Source organism: Oncorhynchus mykiss, chromosome 10 (genome assembly GCF_057628025.1).
Source record: "Oncorhynchus mykiss isolate SJ-2025 chromosome 10, ASM5762802v1, whole genome shotgun sequence".
Classification (NCBI taxonomy): Eukaryota; Metazoa; Chordata; class Actinopteri; order Salmoniformes; family Salmonidae; genus Oncorhynchus; species Oncorhynchus mykiss.
In genome coordinates, this window is record NC_143031.1 from 41565001 (window position 1) to 41578267 (window position 13267).

The window sequence follows — 13267 nt, forward strand, 5'->3', positions numbered from 1 at the left end:
TCTGCTAAATGACTCAAATGTAAACGTGACCATGTAAGAGCCACATATTCCCGCTGTATTTGTTCCAGCACAGTGAGGAGAGAAGGAAAAAACACAACTGTGGGAGAGAACACATTTTGGTCAGCAAGAAGGGAATTTAGATGCAACCCTGCACACCTCTGAGAAGGTAGAAACCCAACCCTATAGAATGATTCTGAAATGGGCTTCAATTCTCTAGTGTGGCGTGTGGTAAAAATATGGTGCAATGTGAAGATATTTGTATATAAATGACCATAGGGGCCTCATTACATGAAGTCCTCATTATGTGAGGTGAGAGGGGAGCTAGAGCTGGTGGAGCATCTGGTTTCTGCATCCTAATATTACAAACTGGTCCCGTACATGTAGCTGAAGGCCAACATTTAAACCTTGCCATGATTCAAGCCTCCCGAAATGAGACAGAAATCTATCTACAGTATTTGAGGAATACGACTTTGCTAAACACCATAGACACAACAAGCAGAGATGAAAAGGGCTTGAAACTGCATGTGAGCAATAAAATGAGTGATAATGATTTAAAAAGAGAGCAGGTGTTTAGCAAGTGGTTGTTTGTTCTGGCTTTGGTCTCGCAACGTACTCTATCATAAAAGAGGTATGCAAATCTTGCATGATAACATCTGACGATGTTACAATAGCGATGTGTACACTTCAATGGGGCAGACGGCCATGTGTTGTTGTGATTCTGGATGGCCAGATAACTAGCAACAATGACAAGAGGTGAATCTTTTCAGGTAATTGTATCTTATTATTGATACCAAGTCCTGTTTTGAGGTGTTTTGACTGATGCCATGTTATTCTAATAGGTTTTGTTCTGGATCAAAAAGGGGCTTAGGTGGTGTGCGCGGCAGGGTGCGTGGCGGCAGGGGGCGTGGCAGGGAGGCGTGGCAGGGGGCGTGGCAATAAATGGGGTCTGGCCGTCAGTACAGCATACATTTTAGAGAACACTTCAGAGGCCCCCCCATCTTGGCGTCGTAGAGACATTTTTAAGCCAATTTCTTGCAATTCTACACATGTTGCACATTTTTTATTTTTTATTCTTTCTGACGGTCTAGCTTCTATTTTGGTGATTGTTAGTTCTTAAAGATTCTAAAAAAATATATAGATCCACTCTATTATCTTTTCTACATCCTTTATATTGTGTTTTAGTCGTTTTAGTTCTGTCACGCCCTGACCGTAGAGAACTTTTTATGTCTCTATTTCTGGTTTGGTCAGGGTGTGATTTGGGTGTGCATTCTATGTTCATTTTTCTATGTTATGTATTTCTTTGTGTTTGGCCGGGTATGGTTCTCAATCAGGGACAGCTGTCTATCGTTGTCTCTGATTGGGAATCATACTTAGGTAGCTTTTTTTCCCCTTCCTTCTGTGTGGGATGTTGTTCTTCGTTTGTGTGCAGGTAGTTTGCACAAGGAAGCTGTTCGGACGCTGGTTTCTTTATCGTTTTGTCTAAAGTTTCACCTCAGTAATAAAGGTTACGTGGAACTCAAGGAACGCTGCGCCTTGGTCTCATCCTCCTTCCGACGACACCCGTTACAAGTTTACGCTTAAATCGGTTTTCCATCCCAAAAATGTATTAAATAAATACATTTTAAAAAACACGGCTGGCCCAAGGATTACAATGGCAAATAAATTCCTGGCTAATATAGGCTCAAATTCGCTTGCTAGCTAACCAACATCTGTAACAATGTATTTGAGAAACAACTGCTCATTGTGCAAATGTATTTAGGTTTCCAATAAACATTGGAGACTAAATATAGCTGTCACCAATCTAAGCCAGCCCAGTGTGTTTTGCTCCATAGTTGTGCACGCGTCGGTTTTGCTGCTAAACAACCAACCCGTCTATACTGCATGTAGGCCAGTGCTGTAATAGAGTCCAAAAACTAGGACTACTACTGGCATTGCTGGCTGTAGAACGGGGTGTTTTATAATATGATCTCTCTTGACACAGGTCTGCTGAACAGTGGCTTGGAGTTTGTTGAATAGTCTATGTGATGAGAACAGCCTGCAGGGGCGTGTCACTTTCTCAACAGCAGTCAGAGGCCTGTCCCATTTCTGTCACACTTATGACACATAGCCTACACACGTGCACGTGCAGACGTGCACATACACTAACACAGTTGCCCGGGTCACGTACTACCGACATTTGCTGATGATGCATTATCAAAAAGAGCCAGAGATGGAGAGCGAGAGAGACAACAGACACCCAATGGGGTCTGGAACAGGGAGGGGGTTATTTGCATTGGGGGACTTTTGAATAAATAAACAACTTAGCATATCTGTGCCCTAAAAAAGTCATCAGCAATCAGTCAGGAGAAACTTCAGAGTCGAGACGGCGAGCGTTTACCCAGCGTTCCCCAGGGCCATGAGCCCAGAACATTACCTATCATTCCAGCAGCCAGGCAGCGAGGGCAGAAAGGACAGACAACAGACCAAAAGCCACTCACAGAGAGGATGTGGCTGGCGGCAAACAAAGTATATACAGTCATTTCAATTGTTTATACAATAGACACACAGATCACGTATAAGCCACTGAAGCTCGAGGAGCAAAGAGGGGTAAGGATGCCACTGATTAATAATGGGCACGACACGATACGTAACATCAATCAGCAGGTCACATCCAATTACTGATATTTAAACCACTGATGCCCCAACTTGTATCCTACTCCTTAGGTGTCTGTCTATGTGACTGGTGACATGTCTCGACTATAACGGTGAGTGCCTCTCCCTTCATAACTTTTAACATTGGGACAGTACATGACATACTCATCTCACAGAGATGTACCAATGTCTCTGTCTTCCATTCGCCTGCGGGTCAGCCAGACATCCAGCCAGTCACCCTGAATGGTTAACAGTTAAGCAGTAACTACAATCATGTTGCATTAGCATCCCGTCTTTTTGTCATGTAATGTAAATTGAAGATGTAGGTGTCAGCGGACGCTCTCCTCCCCTCCCCCATCCCTCCCTCTCTCTCTCTCTCTCTCTCTCTCTCTCTCTCTACGTTCTCCCAATGACAGTAACAGAGCTCCCACAGACCACACTTCAACATCTATAATTGATGATCGTCTACTCTTCTGTCTCTTTACGCATTCACTGACTCACACGCTTCTCCTGCTCCTGCTCCCAACCTTACCTAACCTACTTCTCTCCCTCACCCACTTAAACTCGCCTTCTACTGTACAACAGAAGCTACAGCTGGAGATGGGAATGTTTGGTTTGTAGCCTTCTGTGTCTGAAAACAAGTTGAAAGCTGAAAAACATAGAAATATATGGATTGATGGCGTGGTAAATGGCTTTTAATGAAGGTTTATAACAAACTGAAGGACTTTTGTTATAAACTGAAGGAAAAACTTTGTTATAAACTTTATAACTTTGTTATTAACTGAAGGAAAAAAGGCATTTAAAAAGGTCTGATTTAGTACAATTAGATAATGGTCCCGTGTTTGACAATAAGTCAGTCGCTGGGCTCTGATGTCATCTCTTGCCCAGTCATACTGGAAATGACTCAGTGGCCCACAGGCTCTGTGTGTTTCTAGGACTGGACACTGAGAGCCTTCTGCAGTACAGTACATTGTGGGAGTGGGTGTGTTAGGGGAGGGGGGGTGCCTGTAATATGTGGTTCTCTCACCTAGCTATCTTAAGATGAATGCACTAATCACTCTGAATAAGAGCGTCTGCTAAATGACTAAAACGACACCATTCTGTATACTTCTGGCCCTTCTTTAGACACTGTGTTAACAACCCTGCAGACGAGCTTCAATGCCATACAACTCTCCTTCCGTGGCCTCCAATTGCTCTTAATTACAAGTAAAACTAAATGCATGCTTCAACCGATCGCTGCCTGCACCTGCCCGCCTGTTCAACATCACTACTCTGGACGGTTCTGACTTAGAATATGTGGACAACTACAAATACCTAGGTGTCTGGTTAGACTGTAAAATCTCCTTCCAGACTCATATCAAACATCTCCAATCCAAAGTTAAATTTAGAATTGGCTTCCTATTTCGCAACAAAGCATCCTTCACTCATGCTGCCAAACATACCCTTGTAAAACTGACCATCCTACCGATCCTCGACTTCGGCGATGTCATTTACAAAATAGCCTCCAATACCATACTCAATAAATTGGATGCAGTCTATCACAGTGCCGTCCGTTTTGTCACCAAAGCGCCATATACTACCCATCACTGCCCATCACTGCGACCTGTACGCTCTCGTTGGCTGGCCCTCGCTTCATACTTGTCGCCAAACCCACTGGCTCCAGGTCATCAACAAGACCCTACTAGGTAAAGTCCCCTCTTATCTCAGCTCGCTGGTCACCATAGCAACACCCACCTGTAGCACACGCTCCAGCAGGTATATCTCTCTGGTCACTCCCAAAACCAACTCTTCCTTTGGCCACCTCTCCTTCCAGTTCTCTGCTGCCAATGACTGGATCGAACTACAAAAATCTCTGAAACTGGAAACACTTATCTCCCTCACTAGCTTTAAGCACTAGCTGTCAGAGCAGCTCACAGATTACTGCACCTGTACACAGCCCATCTAAAATTTAGCCCAAACAACTACCTCTCCCCTCTACTTTGCACTTTCTTCCACTGCAAATCAACCATTCCTGTGTTTTACTTGCTATATTGTATTTACTTCGCCACCAAGGCCTTTTTTCCTCCTTTACCTCCCTTATCTCACCTCATTTGCTCACATTGTATATAGACTCATCTTTCTACTGTATTATTGACTGTATGTTTGTTTTACTCCATGTGTAACTCTGTGTTGTTGCATGTGTCGAACTGCTTTGCTTTATCTTGGTCAGGTCCCAATTGTAAATGAGAACTTGTTCTCAACTTGCCTACCTGGTTAAATAAAGGTGAAATAAATAAAATACTTTTTTTTTTAAATGCACAGTTGAAGTTTACATACACCTTAGCCAAATACATTTAAACTCAGTTTTTCACAATTCCTGACATTTAATCTTTGTAAAAATTCCCTGTCTTAGGTCAGTTAGGATCACCACTATTTTAAGAATGTGAAATGTCAGAATAATAGTAGAGAAAATGATTTATTTCAGCTTTTATTTCTTTCATCACATTCCCAGTGGGTCAGAAGTTGACTCAATTAGTACTTGGTAGCATTTCCTTTAAATTGTTTACCTTGGTCACACATTTCGGGTAGCCTTCCACAAGCTTCCCACAATAAGTTGGGTGAATTTTGGCCCGTTCCTCCTGACAAAGCTGGTGTAACTGAGTCAGGTTTGTAGGCCTCCTTCTCGCACACGCTTTTTCAGTTCTCCCCACAAAGTCTCTATAGAATTGAGGTCAGGGCTTTGTGATGGCCACTCCAATTCTCCCCAATTTTGTGGTATCCAATTGTTGTAGTAGCTATTATCTTGTCTCATTGCTACAACTCCCTTCGGGCTCGGGAGAGACGAAGGTTGAAAGTCATGCGTCCTCCGATACACAACCCAACCAAGCCGCACTGCTTCTTAACACAGCGCGCATCCAACCCGGAAGCCAGCCGCACCAATGTGTCGGAGGAAACACCGTGTACCTGGCAACCTTGGTTAGCGCGCACTGCGCCCGGCCCGCCACAGGAGTCGCTGGTGCACGATGAGACAAGGACATCCCTACTGACCAAGCCCTCCCTAACCCGGACGACGCTAGGCAAATTGTGCGTCGCCCCACGGACCTCCCGGTCGCGGCCGGTTACAACAGAGCCTGGGCGCGAACCCAGGGACTCTGATGGCACAGCTGGCGCTGCAGTACAGCGCCCTTAACCACTGCGCCACCCGGGAGGCCACATTGTAGGATTTCTAATGAATTTATTTGCAAATTATGGTGGAAAATAAGTATTTGGTCACCTACAAACAAGCAAGATTTCTGGCTCTCACAGACCTGTAACTTCTTCTTTAAGAGGATCCTCTGTCCTCCACTCGTTACCTGTATTAATGGCACCTGTTTGAACTTGTTATCAGTATAAAAGACACCTGTCCACAACCTCAAACAGTCACACTCCAAACTCCACTATGGTCAAGACCAAAGAGCTGTCAAAGGACACCAGAAACAAAATTGTAGACCAATTGGGACCAAAGTAACAAAGCCTACCATCAGTAACGCACTACGCCGCCAGGGACTCAAATCCTGCAGTGCCAGACGTGTCCCCCTGCTTAAGCCAGTACATGTCCAGGCCCGTCTGAAGTTTGCTAGATAGCATTTGGATGATCCAGAAGAAGATAGGGAGAATGTCATATGGTCAGATGAAACCAAAATATATATTTTTGATAAAAACTCAACTCATCGTGTTTGGAGGACAAAGAATGTTGAGTTGCATCCAAAGAACACCATACCTACTGTGAAGCATGGGGGTGGAAACATCATGCTTTGGGGCTGTTTTTCTGCAAAGGGACCAGGACGACTGATCCGTGTAAAGGAAAGAATGAATGGGGCCATGTATCGTGAGATTTTGAGTGAAAACCTCCTTCCATCAGCAAGGGCATTGAAGATGAAACGTGGCTGGGTCTTTCAGCATGACAATGATCCCAAACACACCGCTCGGGCAACGAAGGAGTGGCTTTGTAAGAAGCATTTCAAGGTCCTGGAGTGGCCTAGCCAGTGTCCAGATCTCAACCCCATAGAAAATCTTTGGAGGGCGTTGAAAGTTTGTGTTGCCCAGCAACAGCCCCAAAACATCACTGCTCTAGAGGAGATCTGTATGTAGGAATGGGCCAAAATACCAGCAACAGTGTATTTGACCTCTGTCAACGTTAGACCTCTGGCATTGCCAACAAACAAAGGGTATATAAGGTATATATATATATATATATATAAAGTATTGAGATAAACTTTTGTTATTGACCAAATACGTATTTTCCACCATAATTTGCAAATAAATTCATTAAAAATCCTACAATGTGATTTTCTGGATTATTTCTTCTCATTTTGTCTCTCATAGTTGAAGTGTACCTATGATGAAAATTACAGGCCTCTCTCATCTTTTTAAGTAGGAGAACTTGCACAATTGGTGGCTGACTAAATACTTTTTTACCCCACTGTATGCTTGGGGTCATTGTTCATTTAGAAGACCAATTTGCGACAAAGCTTTAACTGATGTCTTGAGATGTTGCTTCAATATATCCACATAATTTTCCTTTCTCGTGATGCTATCTATTTTCTAAAGTGCATCAGCCCCTCCTGCAGCAAAGCACCCCCACAACATGATGCTGCCACCCCCGTACTTCACGGTTAGGATGGTGTTCTTCGGCTTGCAAGCCTCCCCTTTATCCTCCAAACATAACGATGGTCATTATGGCCAAACAGTTCTATCTTTGTTTCATCAGACCAGAGGACATTTCTCCAAAAAGTACGATCTTTGTCCCCATGTGCAGTTGCAAACCGTAGTCTGCCTTTTTTGTGGCGGTTTTGGAGCAGTGGCTTCTTCCTTGCTGAGCGGCCTTTCAGTTTATGTCTATATAGGACTCGTTTTATTGTGGATATAAATACTTTTGTACCGGTTTCCTACAGCATCTTCACAAGGTCCTTTTCTGTTGTTCTGGGATTGATTAGCATTTTTCGGACCAAAGTACGTTCATCTCTAGGAGACAGAACGCATCTCCTTCCTGAGCGGTATGATGGATGCGTGGTCCCATGGTGTTTATACTTGCATACCATTGTTTGTACAGATGAACTTGGTATCTTCAGGTATTTGGAAATTGCTCCCAAGGATGAACCAGACCATTTTTTTTATGAGGTCTTGGCTGATTTATTTTGATTTTCCCATGATGTCAAGCAAAGAGGCACTGAGTTTGAAGGTAAACCTTGAAATACATCCACAAGTACACCTCCAATTGACTCAAATTATGTCAATTAGCCTATCAGAAGCTTCTAAAGCCATGACATCTTCTGGAATTTTCCAAGCTGTTTGAAGGGACAGTCAACTTAGTGTAATCAGGGCAAGGTGACCGGAAACATGACCGAATACAAACAGTGTAGCTATTCCCTCCGCAAGGCAATCAAACAAGCTAAGCATCAGTATAGAGACATAGTAGAATCTCAATTCAACGGCTCAGACACAAGAGGTATGTGGCAGGGTCTACAGTCAATCACGGATTACAAAAAGAAAACCAGCCCCGTCACGGACCAGGATGTCTTGCTCCCAGGCAGACTAAATAACTTTTTTGCCCGCTTTGAGGACCATACAGTGCCACTGACACGGCCCGCAACCAAAACATGCGGACTCTCCTTCACTGCAGCCGACGTGAGGAAAACATAACATAAGGTAACTGAGCTAAACGACTACCTCAGGAGGCTGAAGAAATTCGGCTTGTCACCAAAAGCACTCACAAACTTCTACAGATGCACAATCGAGAGCATCCTGTCGGGCTGTATCACAACCTGGTACGGCAACTGCTCCGCCCACAACCGTAAGCACTCACTTCCGTCATCATGAAGTGCTTTGAGAGACTAGTCAAGGACCATATCACCTCCACCCTACCTGACACCCTAGACCCACTCCAATTTGCTTACCGCCCAAATAGGTCCACAGACGATGCAATCTCAACCACACTGCACACTGCCCTAACCCATCTGGACAAGAGGAATACCTATGTGAGAATGCTGTTCATCGACTACAGCTCGGCATTTAACACCATAGTGCCCTCCAAGCTCGTCATCAAGCTCGAGACCCTGGGTCTCGACCCCGCCCTGTGCAACTGGGTACTGGACTTCCTGACGGGCCGCCCCCAGGTGGTGAGGGTAGGCAACAACATCTCCACCCCGCTGATCCTCAACACTGGGGCCCCACAAAGGTGCGTTCTGAGCCCTCTCCTGTACTCCCTGTTCACCCACGACTGTGTGGCCACGCACCCCTCCAACTCAATCATCAAGTTTGCGGACGACACAATAGTGGTAGGCTTGATTACCAACAACGACGAGAAGGCCTACAGGGAGGAGGTGAGGGCCCTCGGAGTGTGGTGTCAGGAAAATAACCTCACACTCAACGTCAACAAAACTAAGGAAATGATTGTGGACTTCAGGCAACAGCAGAGGGAACACCCCCCTATCCACATCGATGGAACAGTAGTGGAGGGTAGTACGTTTTAAGTTTCTCGGCGTACACATCACAGACAAACTGAATTGGTCCACCCACACAGACAGCATCGTGAAGAAGGCGCAGCAGCGCCTCTTCAACCTCAGGAGGCTGAAGAAATTCGGCTTGTCACCAAAAGCACTCACAAACTTCTACAGATGCACAATCGAGAGCATCCTGTCGGGCTGTATCACCGCCTGGTACGGCAACTGCTCCGCCCACAACCGTAAGACTCTCCAGAGGGTTGTGAGGTCTGCACAACGCATCACCGGGGGCAAACTACCTGCCCTCCAGGACATCTACACCACCCGATGTCACAGGAAGGCCATAAAGATCATCAAGGACAACAACCACCCGAGCCACTGCCTGTTCACCCCGCTATCATCCAGAAGGCGAGGTCAGTACAGGTGCATCAAAGCTGGGACCGAGAGACTGAAAAACAGCTTCTATCTCAAGGCCATCAGACTGTTAAACAGCCACCACTAACATTGAGTGGCTGCTGCCAACACACTGACTCAACTCCAGCCACTTTAATAATGGGAATTGATGGGAAATTATGTAAAATATATCACTAGCCACTTTAAACAATGCTGCCTAATATAATGTTTACATACCCTACATTATTAATCTCATATGTATACGTTGATACTGTACTCTATATCATCTACTGCATCTTTATGTAATACATGTATCACTAGCCACTTTAACTATGCCACTTTGTTTACATACTCATCTCATATGTTAATACTGCACTCAATACCATCTACTGTATCTTGCCTATGCCGCTCTGTACCATCACTCATTCATATATCTTTATGTACATATTCTTTATCCCCTTACACTTGTGTCTATAAGGTAGTAGTTTTGGAATTGTTAGCAAGATTACTTGTTGGTTATTACTGCATTGTCGGAACTAGAAGCACAAGCATTTCGCTACACTGGCATTAACATCTGCTAACCATGTGTATGTGACAAATAAAATTTGATTTGATTTTGATTTGATGTAAACTTCTGACCCACTGGAATTGTGATACAGTGAATTATAAGTGAAATAATCTGTCTGTCAACAATTGTTGGGAAAATGACTTGTGTCATGCACAAAGTAGATGTCCTAACCGACTTTCCAAAACTATAGTTTTGAAGAAATTTGAAGGAGTGGTTGAAAAACTAGTTTTAATGACTCCAACCGAAGTGTATGTAAACTTCCGTCTTCAACTGTAGATAGGGAGAGAGTGAAATAGCAGAGAGACAAACACAGAGAGAGATGGAGACAGAGAGAAAGAAAGAGAGAGAGAGTGAAATAGCAGAGAGAGTCTGAAGTTGTATTTTATTTCGCAGTGGTCGCTAGCATCATAAAACCTTCCAGCAATATTGTGAGAATGTTATGCATCAGCGGGAGTGTGAGTCAGGGATCTGAATCTTGCCTTTTATCCGCCTTGTTTCACTAAAGCAGCTATAGCCTGGGGAGAATGGCTTTATTATATGCACTTGTCTTCCTTCGCTGAGATCACACAGCGCGGTGTTGCAAAAGGTTGCTCAACCATAATGGAGAGAACTTGATAATGCAAAATAATGTCCCTAAACGTGCTTGTGTTCTCACTAAGCTCGGGTTTAAATACCAACTAAACTGTTCAGCTTATCAGAGTAGGTGTGTAAGAGAAACAATGAGAGACAGAGAGAAGCAGAGGGAGCGCGCGTGTAAATCCCAGAGAAAAATATGGCTGCCACTCATCTTCTCCAATATGCCTGCTGCTCTCTCCTCTCTTCTCACTGACAAATGATAAAACAGCAAACAGGCAGATGAAACTGCATGAAATTCAGCATTTCTCTCCATCGGTCCAATTCTGCTGGGAGGTAATTTAAAAAAGTGGTGTCAGAGAGAAGCAACAAAATGCCTGGGACCATCTGTGCCTCGAAACCATCCAGCGTGTTCAAACAGTGGCGAGCAGAGCTGCCTAGCTAACAGAGAGCGGAGTGGGGAGGAATATTCGGAGCTTTGTTTACTGCCGGGCTACGATTACATTCTTTCTGCTGGACACATGCAGATGGCACACAGCGTGTATATGTTTAGAGATATAGAATGTAAACAGGTGGAGGATGGGGCTGCAGTAAACATGTTCCCATTTGCAACAGCCGCCATTCAGGACAAAGAGAAAGCTCATTAATATGGTAATGCCATGCTATCACACCAATCCATAATCACACTTCTGCATACACACACGTTCTTTTGGTTGTTTCATTGAAGAGTGTGATAACGTGACCTTTGACTGGGGAATCAGCAGAAAGGTAAGCAGGGGAAACAGGGGGAACAGGGGAGACAATCTCAGGGCGTGGGTCTACGGGAGAATAGCACACGCTCTACAGCACGGGGTACCTTTAGGCATACTGGTAGACACAAACCCCTCCACTACACATTGAAGAACGATGGTGGGTAACGTATAATGTGCCAGTGTTGGTGAAATACCAGCTGCTAATAAGGCCACTACCACCAACCTTCTGTGCCAAGGGAAAGCATGGCATCAAAACAAGTCCAGTGCCATGCGAGAGAGGAGGGGGAAGGCGTGACGGCTAGGGAGTTTGAAACAGGTGTGTTCTGCCCACCCCCCCACAGGCGCTACTGAGCCCCTGGAAGCAGCTTACAGTACCCATTAGGATTATTCACCCCAAATCCATGTTAATCACATTTGGGCCCACTGCTGCCACTGCCACCCACCATATTCATCAGGACTGTAGACGGAGACGTAGTCTGGGGGACGGTTTGGGGTCAAAAGTAGCATTGGGGGGACAGCATCACTGGTCTCCCACATATAAACAAAGTCCAACACCCAGAGAGTATAGACACATGAAACCATCCCCGCACAGCTCCCTGCACAGCTCCCTGCACAGCTCTCCACACAGCTCCCTGCACAGCTCCCTGCACAGCTCCCTGCACAGCTCCCCGCACAGCTCCCTGCACAGCTCCCTGCATAGCACCCTGCACAGCTCCCTGCACAGAGCACCTGGGCAGATAAAGATGGACTATCAATCAGAGGCCTGACTGCAGTGCCACCTCAGCAAATGGCATCAATTCTTTACGGATGACAGTTCAACAGACAGATAGGCATGGGGAATCAGTCAAAGCTTTCCGATGATAGCTCATCAGAGGGGGATCACAACGAGTCTCCTCTGACGGAGGACATTCGGTCGCCCCTACACACTGCATACACAGACCTCATACACACACACACACCACACACGCACGTCACGCACTCCACATACACACCACACTCCTCTCAGGGAGCTCCACTGTAACATGTTCCAAAGGGCCTCTGTGTCAAACATTACTTCCCATTCAGCTGTGTGTGCTGGCACTGAGAGGGATCTGAGAGGGAGCGGGAGTGAAAGAGAGAGGAAGGAGAGCAGAAAAAGAGGAAAACATAAGCGCTCATCCCACAAGAGGCCTTTGTGTGGCAGACTTCCAGGAATAAGGTTTAATCAGTTTTCCCTTCTTCTTCTGTCAGTCTTCTGCATTCTCTTACACGCACACACACACACACACACACACACACACACACACACACACACACACACACACACACACACACACACACACACACAGATACCAACACACGCACACACACACACACACACACATGCACACACACACACACACACACACACACACACACACACACACACACACACACGCACACACACACACACACAGATACCAACACACACACACGCACGCACACACACACACACACATACACACACACACACACACACACACACACACACACACACACACACACACACACAGATACCAACACACACACACAGATACCCACACACACACACGCACACACATACACACACACACACACACACACACACACACACACACACAGATACCAACACACACACACAGATACCCACACACACACACGCACACACACACACACACACACACACACACACACACACACACACAGATACCAACACACAAACACACACACACACACACAACACACACACACACACACACACACGTAAGAACACACACACATAACAACACACACACACATGCATTACACACATTCATATCACACACACAACACACACACACAACACACGCACACACAACAACACACACACATGCATAACACACACATGCATA

General features: G+C 45.3%; 1 protein-coding gene across 9 annotated transcripts in view; it reads right to left on the reverse strand.

Annotated features, from left to right (window-relative positions):
• Window positions 1-13267, reverse strand: part of LOC110533890 (roundabout homolog 2) — a 186188-nt gene that overhangs the window by 58702 nt on the left and 114219 nt on the right. The window lies entirely within an intron of this gene.